The sequence below is a fragment of the Triticum aestivum genome, chromosome 1A (genome assembly GCF_018294505.1).
Source record: "Triticum aestivum cultivar Chinese Spring chromosome 1A, IWGSC CS RefSeq v2.1, whole genome shotgun sequence".
Classification (NCBI taxonomy): Eukaryota; Viridiplantae; Streptophyta; class Magnoliopsida; order Poales; family Poaceae; genus Triticum; species Triticum aestivum.
The window spans coordinates 590,661,142-590,672,268 of NC_057794.1; the positions used below are offsets into that span (position 1 = coordinate 590,661,142).

Consider the following 11,127-nt stretch of genomic DNA (forward strand, 5'->3'; position numbering starts at 1 on the left):
GTTAACGGTCATTGTTGCATTTGGACAGGTAATGGGAGCAGCAGCAGGGACAATGGCTATAGCCAAAGCAGCAGCGACTATGGCTGTAGCGAAAGCAGCAGCGATTCTGGCTGTAGCGAAAGCAGCGGCGATTCTAGCAGCAGCATAGACAACAAGAAGGATGATCCGGACTGGAGTGCGGGAGAAGAGGAGCAGAGTGGGGATGAGGAGCTGCAGGATGACGATGGGCATCAGGTTGAGGATGACCTAGCGCTGGTGGTGGCTGACCAAGGGCAAGAGATGGTGGTGGCTGACCATGGGCAAGAGATGGTGGTGGCTGACCATGGGTAAGAGATGGAGGTGGCTGAGGATGACCTAGCGATGGTCGTGCCTGAAGGTGGCCTCGCGATGAGAAAATTCTTAACGAAACACTTAATTAACTAACCTGCCCATTGCGTAGTTGAGCAAACACAGTTCTATTGCCACCGTTAGTTAGTTCTTCATGACCTTGCAAGCTGATTGACAGTTGCAACGAACTAGTTGTGTCATGGGTCAAGATCATGTGTTCTAGTCACTGTCAACTCAACAGAGTGTCATCAGTAGTAACACACAATCCAGTCATCACACAATATATCAAATCATGCACATTCCACTACTGAAATCATAGGCAAAGTTCAGTTCGATGTAACCCTCATGATGCATGCGGAAATTAATATGCAGAGGTAGATAAGATTACATTACATGGTACCAAATTACTACCTCCGTCCCATAATATAAGAACGTTTTTTGAGCTAATATAGTTTGAGAAATGTTCTTATATTATGGGACAGAGGGAGTAGTCCGCATGCCCATCACTAACTGAAAGGCCTGCTGAGCAACTCACCGCTGGTAAAACAGAATGACAAATACAAACTGCATTTCGACACCAGAAATCAACTAAAATGCGGTGCGAACGAAAGGGTGATTTGGGTGTGCTGATAAAGCATCCCTGAACGCAGACACTATGGCATCACCGGTGCGAGCCCCATCCAGAACGATCTTCTCAAGGCGTAACAGGTGCTCCAGGCCAACTGGTACAGCGCGTTCCCCCCATGTGGAGATTTTGAGGTCTCGTAGGTTGGGCATGGCCCCCGCCTTGAACCCTAGGTAAGCCCCAACACCTTCCATAGCAGAAAATGTGAGGCTCTTCAGAACCGGGAACAGTCCCGTGCCCAATCTAACTCTTTCTTTTGGGATATTTAACGCCATGAGCCAGAGTACTACGAGGGACGGAAGCTCTCCAAGAAGATTGACATCCTGGGTTGACGCCTCCATCACACGCAGCTCTAGGATGCGAAGGCAATTTAGACCACCCATCCATACAGGAACTCTACAGAATATCCATCTAGGGGCGCTGATAAATTCCTCGAGATGCGGAAAAGGATTGGATAATGAGGCCAGCTCGTTATCTTCATAGTATAGCCACTAGTGAATTTGAGACATTTGAGGTTACGGAGCTTTCCAAGGGAGCTGGCGAAAGCATCACGTTCTGGCTTTTCCCAACCATTCACTCCGATCTGCAGTTTCCTTAGATTGGTCAGCTCTCCGAGACCCATAATAACCTTCACTGAGTTCACTTCCTTCATGGACAACCCATCACCATCTATTACCAGAGCGCAGTGATTTCATATTCCCAATACATTCACACATGAATTTTTCCATCCGAATATCAAGATATGACAACTGAGGCAATTGGGCTATATCTGAGGGGGTGCTCTTGAGCTGGGCACGAGGCATGTCCAATGTCTCCAAGTAAACAAGCCCTTCAAATTTAGCAGGGAGTTGTACGTAACATGACACTGTAACATGCAAATACCTCAACAGAAATAATTGACCAATAGCAGTGAGGTCAAGTGTAGTCTCCTGACCTTGGTTTTTTCTTCTATTCTCAACACCCGGAGATACTTGAACAACAAAAGAGAAGGCAGGCGGGTCCAGAAAAGTGTAAATGATCGAACTTGTGATAGGCAGATATCAATAGTTGGGGCATATGTTGCTCCACGACTAGCCACAGAACTCAGAGATAACCGGCGAACCTTGTATTTATTGCAATGCAATCTTGCCATGTCATTATAATTGTACCCCACACTTACAAAGTTATCTTCATCACACCTGCTTAGGATCAAATCAAGCATCATGTCATGTACTCTGCATGACACCACCTCTTCATTGCATATCATACCAGGCTGAATCATACTTCTGTTAATAAGCTCATTGAAATAACTCCTCCCAACATCTTCTAGGTCATGCCCATCCAAATTACTGACAAGGCCTTCAGCTATCCATTGCCGAACCAGATCGTCCCTCCCGATTTCGCGGTCCTCGGGATACATACCAAAGTACAAAAAGCATGCCCACAGATGGGCAGGAAGATGCATGTAGCTCAAGTTTAATATACTCTTCATCTCTTCCAAGGTGGGATTTGTGGCTAGCTGGGTACCCAAAGAATCCCTTATGCTCTCCCAACCCTTCCTTGACGTTTCTTTATTGGCTAATAGGCTAGCTATTGTGATAACTGCAAGTGGCAATCCATGACACTTGTTCAAAATCTCAGCCATAACTTCTTTCAGTTGGGGTAGACAATCATTTTTGGACCCAAATACTCTATTCAGCAATAACATTCTTGAGTTTTGCTCACTGAGAGGTTTCATTTTGTAGATGCCCTCGCCGTCATTCTGACAGGCTGCTGCAGCCACATCTTCCACTCGTGTTGTAACTACCACTCTACTTCCATTAATATCTTCTGGAAAAGCACACTTAATAGTATTCCATGTTGGTTGATCCCACACATCATCGACAACAATCAGGTACCTATTCAAATATTTGCAGAGGTTAATTACATTATAGTTGAACATAATTAAATTATGGACGAAATTATCAACATACTGGAAAAAAAGGTTCGAGCAAATACTCTTTACACAAAAATGATATAGGAACTTCTCAAAGAAGCTACGAATTATCATAATGAATGGAAAAATAACACCAAAAGCATATGACCATTTAGCACATAAGGATTGCATAGGCATTCCAGAATGTTTCTTTCAAAAGAACTCTTTATTAAAGGCATGGATGAGTACCGAAAGGTTTCCACTATACCCTAGCAAATTTTACACACTGTAAATTTTTTTACCAAAACTTACATCGATAATTCTAATGATTGTATTTCTGCCAAATAGTTTATGTATAGTGTCCATGTGTATCACAAATACACGAAACAGAAAGATAAAAACAGTCACAAATCTCGCATGCATAAATCGATCTTCAGATTAACTATTTTCACACAAAAAGGTATGAAGTGGTTGTTTAACCCTAAACGTGAATAATGCATTAAAACTTCAAACTTGTTTAGCACATATGGGTCATGACTCATGAGGGCATTACAGACCCTCTCTTCAAAAATAAAAAAAACTCTTTTCAAGAAAGGTAGATGGGAGCAACATGTTTCTAATACCCTAGCATTTATGACACCGGATGGATATATCAATACTCCAATATGTCTTTTCTAAAAATGTATCTTTTTGCATTTTCCTCTCTATTTCTCTATCACAAAAACATAAAGAGGCAACCATCAAGCATGGATCTTGGATGCATAAAAATCAATACCAAATATATACTATCCGATTATTCAGCTCAAATCTAACACGAGTAGCGTGTGCAAATAATACCTCTTCTCTTTCAGATGTTGCCTTAGCTCTTCAATGATGTCGTCAACCTTGCGAGTGCGAGATGTATCGGGATCCCTCATCCCTAGTTTCCACTGGAAATTGTTGAGCAGCTCAGTCATATCAGGCCTCTGCGAAACTGAAAAGCATGCTTTGCAGTCGAACAGCGAGCCAATCTTGTCATACACCTGCTTGGCAAGTGTAGTTTTACCAAGACCACCGAAGCCCACAATCGACACCACCTTGAGTTTCTTTTGAGCATCCATCAAAATAGTGGCAACCTCCTCCCTTGGGCCATCAATGCCCACGAGAGTATCAGCCTCCTGGTACACCGCTCGCACTCGTGGGTCAAAAGGCACGGTGCTGGTGGTGGGCTTCCAATCATCAATATTATACCTTTGGCGCCGAGCATTTGCCTCCAAGGCAAGAGTCTTGAGCTCTTCCATCCGGTCGGCTATCCGAAGACGCTCTCGCATCTTCTTGATGCGTCGAGCAGTCTTCTTGATGAAGCCCCCCTTGGCATCGTCGGCTCGAGATTGTCGCATGAAGTCATCGATACAATTCTCCATGTCATACGACATCTCCCTAACATGGTCCCTCCAATCCTTGACGGTTGGATCAATCTCATCAATGAGCTCGAGCTTCTGAAGGGCAGCGTTCATGGCGCTGAGTTCCTTCTCGAGGAATGAGGCCTGCTTCCTGACCCCTTTGAACTTCTTGTACTCGTCGCCCATGAGTGTGGTGAGCTTGCCGATGAGGGGGTTCATCACCCCGCTCGCCACGGTCACGATTCCTCCGGTCATCTCGACTGCTCTCTTGGCTCGGCGGCTGACTGGCTACAGACAGAGTGAAGCCGAGGTTAGTTGGTGCCATAAATAAAGAGATGAAAAAATTAACTGGTGGCGAGGGGTTGGGATCCTCTGCAGTGGCGAGGGGCATCTTACCTGATGTGGTGAAGGAAGGAGACAGGGAGGTCGGAGATTGCAAGACAGCGAGCCGGGGGAGAAGGAATGCGGCGGGGAGGACACAGATCCGGGTGCTCTGTCTGTGTGAAGCAAGAGTTAGTTGGTGTAAATTAAGAGATAGATAGATGCAGGCTGTGGTCGATGTGTTACCTGATCGATGTGGTGGAGGAAACAGGTCGGGAGGTTGGGGAAGGCACCTCATGGATGAAGGAGAGGAGGCGGACGGGGATTAGGCGGAGGCGAGCGAGATGAGGAGGTAGGTGCGCCGGATCCGTCCAGGGGAGGAGGCGGATCTGGCACCGGCTGGGAGTGCGGATGCACCGGCGGCTCGTGCGAGTGGCACCGGCGACGGGAGTAGCGACGAGCAACGGAGCAAGGAGGTGCGGCGGTAGCGGCGGAACCCTAGAAGAGTGGGGAGTGCTGGAAGTGAGTGAGGTCTGTGCAGAGCTCAACGACTCACGCGACGACCGGCGAAGCGGCCCGGGACTGTTCAGAGGTTGACGACGACGACTTAGACAGATATGCCCCTGCGAACCAGGCCAGCCCACAACCACACGTAACGCACGACCCAGCCCAGCCCACGAACTAAAATGAATTACAAATAAAATCACGTAAGTCAACTAGCTCTGGCAAGCGATCTTCATATCTCACATGCGGTAGTAGCATCTGATTGCATGCAGGTGGTATCCGACATCAATGGAAGAACGCTATCATCTTATGCACTAGTCATAGATGAAGTTAGGGCATCGATGAATGAGTTTGTAAAAGTTAGTTTTCGTTATGAGTGTAGGGAAGCAAACCTTGAAGCACACGCCATTGCCAAGGTGGCTTCAGCTTTCCCTCCAGGTCGCCGGTTGTGGCTAGGGATTCTACCAGACATTGCTTGTATTGCTTCGGCTTTGAACATTGAATAAATCCCTAGTTCACCTAAAAAAAAAGTAAGTCAACTAAATAAAATCACGTAAGCACATACTGCAGTGTATACCTTGCTAAAAAAAGTTACTGCGGTGTACTCCCTTTCACTGAGATTCCACCGTCTTTCATGTAGACACCAAAATATTAACCTTTCTTTAACTTCAGTCATTTCAGTTGTGCATAAGAATTCAAATATTTTTATTTTTATTTTAAATACTCTTTTGAATTTTAAGTGAAAGTTTGCTGAACTACAAACCTAGTTCCCTGAAATTTAGTAATTTCAGTAGGTGCTGAAATATTTCTGAAAGTGAAATTTAAAACCACGGGTGTACCATAATTTATTTTTTCTTGAGAAAGATGTACGGTAGGTCCCATGGTTCCTTCCTTGGCTTAGCTATTTTCTGCTCTTGATCCTGCATTGGTCTTTGGTTCGGCCATATTATTTGCGCTTTATAAACATTTTACTTCTTGCGGAAGCAAACCTATGCCTCCACTCAAATTCTCAACTAGGGTTCTAACAACAGTGTCGAGATACCGGCGTCGCGGATCTATTCTATGCTAGTTATACCTCCGAGTTAAGTGAGATACCGGCGTCGTGGATCTATTGTACCTTCAGCTTCAGGCTGATATATCATGTATGTACACCTGCACACTTCAGTCTTAGAGAGATCAATTAACATAGACACAAGGCTGCCCAATTTGATCAAGTCCCAGTTCTTGAAATTACTTCCATCACACACATCTGCAGTTGTTGTGTATCATGTATACATAATTAACCCCAACCAAGCTGCTACTACATCAGAAGTTAATCACATGGGTACACTAAATGTTAGTGCTAATAAGAAGCTTTTCACCAACAAATCAAATACTACTTATCAAGTCAGATAAGTCAGAAACACAACAGTCATATCTCCTCATAAACTGAATTAGAACTGCCATGTTCAATTGCAGTTGAATTTTCATAACTGACTGGCATGAAACACTATTTTTGCCTTTCGTTAACTTAACACCCGCCAAAGTCTGAACTTTTCTTCAGCAATGCAAACCAATGCAAAGTCTAGCGTACAATGCATTACAAACTTAGCATACTACCACATCAACTGGTTATATCAGCATGATGCCGCACAAAATGTCTTCAGGATGACTAAAAAAATGTGCACTAACCAACCACACAGACCACATCTTGTGATAATATATCTCCTTTTTTTGTATTATACTTTCCATAGCCGGGTTTTTCTTTTTTTGTTGTGTTTTTTTGGACTTGTTTATTTCTTTTGTTTATTTCTGTTTCTTTTCTTTCTTATTATTTCCCTTTTTCTTTACTTTTTTTTAAAATGCACAATTTTCTCAAGTTGATAAACTTTTTTCAATTTTGATGCATTTTTCTCAAAATCGACGGACTTTTTTTCAAACCAATGAAAATTTTCGGTTAATTTTTTTTAAATACAATGAATTTTTTAAAAATTTCGTGAAATTTTATAAAAAATCAATGATCTTTTTCTAAAATTTGATAACTTTTTAAAATTCAACAAAATGTTTTCAAATTTGATGAACCTTTTTTTAAAAATTCATGAACTTTTTAAAATCAATGAACTTTTTTTCAAATTTATGAACTTTTTAAAAAATCTGTGAAATTTTTTCAATTCACATTTTCCCCTTTTTTGAGTTTGTTTTCGTTTATATTTTTTTTTTCAAATGCTATCTAGCGAACCATGGGGAAATAAAATGCCAAATCTACATGGGCTGGCCCATCATAGTAGGCGAGTGGGTGCCATGGAGTTTCCGTGGTGCTTGAAGCGTCTGGTCTGGCTCGACCTATGATGGCGTGTGCATGTGACATGCGCGTGAATGGTCTGTTGCCTTGCAGGGGCACAACTTGGTCCTCCTGTCGCACTTGCGTCGCCACCGTAGTCCACTCCATCCCGAACACGGATGTGCACTGACGAAAGGGAGAGCAGGTCTCAGAAATATCTCACCCTTGTGATCCTGCACCAGGGGAGGGCGAATATGGTTTTTGGGAAGCGCTCCGCGCGACTGCTCAAAATCGTCAAGACAGGACGTCTTCCACCAAGTTTTGGCGCTGCTATGCGCCGTTGTCACCACCAACATCATCATCAATAACATCGCCGCCCTACAACAGCCACAACTACTTCATCTAGGAACGATCAGTACATGCACCGTGATCTTCTCTTGTCTCTAATTATGATAGATGTTGCATGTGTGATGGTGTTGTTTCGGTCATCTAGTATGCTAGAGCTTTACATGCTAATTAGTCATGAATTATTTAATAAAATTAATCATGAATTTTCCTAATATTCCAGCAGTCGCAAGGCTTGTCCATGATCTCATCAAAGTCAGGACTGCCTTGCTCGTTCTTATTCTGCGAGTGGAAGTGCCGTGGTGTCCACGCCATGACAGGGTCGTCATTGTTTTCTGCTTGGCTACCCACGCTTCCTCGCCAAATCACACATCAGACAAGGTCATAGAGAAGCTTCACCAAAAAAGGCTTTCGGCCCGCTTTATAAATAAAGCAAACCGCCACAAAGCACCGAGTACACAAAGGTTCACACCACACACACCCAAGTCTCACAACAAGAAGTACAAGAGGTTTCGCTGAGGGCACAGCTCAACAAGCCCAAAGAAAAATAAAAAAAATAAAAAAGAGGCCGGAGAACTCTCCCGTTCCCTAATCTGGCTCGGGGGGGGGGGGGGGAGGAGGAGGCGGCGGCGACAAGCAGACAACCAACGAGCAAAGGTCAGCGATGAAGGCAGAGATGGCGTCACGGTCCTAGGGGCGGCTAAGTGGCCGCCAAAGCTGGCTCTAGATTCTGAGCTGCGGCCCGGAGCTCCGCCCGCTTAGGGATGGGCAAAGCTGGGCTACTGTTTGGCCGGGCAGCGTCGAGCCAATCGCTGCGGTGGGAGGCCGTCACCGGGGAGGAGGTCGACCAGCCACACAGGGAGTAGGCTGCGGTTCGTGGGGGGGAGGGTGGTCGGCCACCAGAGTGCTCACCCTCGTCTCCACGCCCGCATCCGGAGCCGATGGGGAGGCCGGCCGGGGCTCCATCCCGGCATAGCCGAGGAGCAGAGGCGCGAACGACGGAGCGTCGTCAGGGGCGGCGGGGGGGGGGGTCTGGGATCACCCCCAGCGGAGGGGACGGAGGGAGTCCACGGCGGGGGCGGCATGACGGCCGCGAGGGGAACCACAACCGGCATCGGGGTTGGCTGCAGGGCGACCACGGCCTCAGGCCCCGCGATAGAGGGGAGGAGCGGGGGGGAGGGGGCAAGGTCATCGGGGTGGCCGAAGTAGGAGCCGCAGGTGGGCTAGTCGGGGAGCGCGGGGAGGAGGCGGGGATGAACGCCATCCTGATGCTGGACGTGTCACTCTCGACAGACGGCCCGGCCAGGGAGCCCGCAGAGAGCGCGAGGGAGGCCACCAGCGGGGCCGAGGGAGCCAGCCCGACTTGCCGACCCCCACGACCCGAGGTAGGCGCCTGAGGGTCGGGTAACGGGTACCGGGAGCGGCTGTCGTCAGACGCCTCATCATCCGTATGGGCGGAGCGGTGGTGGTGGCGGCCATGGTAGTCCCCACCGGCACCGGGGTTACCACCGGGGTGGCCGTCGTTCGAGAAGCGAGGACGTCCCACGTGGTTGGGGGGCTCAGGTGCAATCCTAAGATCGAAGCCCTGGTCATTGAAGAACACCCGGACGGTAGCACGGAGCTTGGTGGAGTCCAGCCACTTGACCTTGACCTGGACCTCCTCTTTACGGAGGGAGAGCTCGTCCACAACCACCACCTTGCCGAGGATCTGAGACATCTGGCGGATGACGTGCTCAGATCTCGCAACGTCCGAGAGACCGGCGATGAGGATCCTAGCCGTGTCAAGGACAACCACCGCCTTTGCGTCCAGAATCGGCTCGGAGATGTCGACGACGATCTTGTTGAGGGCAAGGGTGATCTGATCACTGCGTGTAGTGTAGCCGTGGCTGAGAGCGTCGGGGAAGATCACAAAGAACTAGGTCCCGGAGGTCGGGGTGACCTGCTAGTCCCACTGACGGTGGTATAGCTGGTTGAGCTCGGCCTCGATCATCTCGGGCGAGGCCACACCATCTACCACCGTCACAATCGCCTGGAGGGAGGGGGTGGGTGGAGCAACGTCGGGAAGCTCAATATGGAAGAAACCCAACCCCTCGATCCCATGCCCGTACATCTGAAGCTCGTCGGTCAATGGCCTGTCCGGGTAAAGAAGGGCGGGGTGGCCCGGATCCTTGCATATGTAGCAGCACGGCGGGTTGGAGCAGTTGACTTCAACATGGCCGACCTCCCCACAGTTGAAGAAAGGCGGCGAGGGGAGGCCGAAGACGGGCCCCGAAGCACCGGCGGAACCCGAGGCAGCCACGGCCTGGGAGACGGGAGCCCGGCCCAGGCGACGCTTCTTCTTGCGCCCCTGCCCCTAGCGGCCTCTGACCTGGCCGGCCCCGGCAACAGCGCCGGCTTGCAAAGTAGTAGCCGAGGCGTGGGGAGGGACGTACTTCCGAGGCGGCACGGCAACCGGAGGAGCCAGGGGGCGAGGAAGGGAAGAGCGGGAGGAGCGGAGCGGAGATGGGCTGCGTCCCCGGCGATGAGCGGGGGAAGGGGAACAGCGACGCGCCGTCCGCCATTCCCCGGACGTGGGAGGGGGAGAGCGGGAAGCCCCACGGCGATCAGAGCGACCAAGGGAGCGGCGGTCGTCCCGATGCCCATCCCGATCCCGTAGCTCACGGCGGATGTCGTCCTCCCGACGGAGAGCATTGGGGGAGGGGACGGGGAGGGTCCCGCCGGTCGTCGAAGCGTCGCTTGTGGTGGGCCTCTCCGTCCTCCCACTCCCGGGCCATGGCCGGGGAGGGAAGGAGGGGCGGGAGATCGGCAGGAGGAGGGACGGTGGCGGCAGATGGGCGAGTAGTAGTGGACAGCCGAGGCGACGAGGAGGGAGATGCGGCTGTGGGGGGAGTGGGGGAACGGGGAAGCCACCAGGAGGCCAAATCCATTTCGCTTGCGCGCTGGGCCTAGGGCACAGGGGGGGCAGGGGGAGGGTCGGCCCACCAGGCCCAACCCACCAGCGAGGGGGGCGGGGGCAGGCCGGAGATGGGTCGCGGCCCAACAGGCCCTGGCCTTCCAGCGCAGGGGGCAGCGAGCGGGGGGTAGCGCCAGCTCGGAGGGTTTCCCCTCGACGAACAGCTGCCGTCGTCGGGTCAGGAGCGCCAAGCAGGGTGGGCCAGAGTCGCCGGGGAGGAAGGGCCGCCCGGAATCGGAGAGCCGAAGTGCCAAAGGCCGCAATGAATGGCCTGAACAGAGACCTGCGGGAGAGGGGCGCCGGAGCGATCACGCCGACGGGGGCCGGCGGCCTGGAAGGCGGAGGAGGAGGGACCAGCGAGGACGCCGGGGCGCGCCAGGATGAGCGGGCCGCGCCCAGCTTAGATCGACCGGCGACGCCCCAGGACCGGCTGCGTCTACCACGACCCCTCCGCTAGGCCGAGCCTTGGGCCACGGACAGACGAGCGGCGCTCGTCGGTTGGGTGTGCGTCGCCCA

At 50.2% G+C, this 11,127-nt stretch overlaps 1 pseudogene; it reads right to left on the reverse strand.

The window, feature by feature from the left end:
- Positions 1–657: 657 nt before the first annotated feature.
- On the reverse strand, positions 658–5,129 carry LOC123070550 (disease resistance protein RGA5-like; annotated as a pseudogene).
- Positions 5,130–11,127: the final 5,998 nt, after the last annotated feature.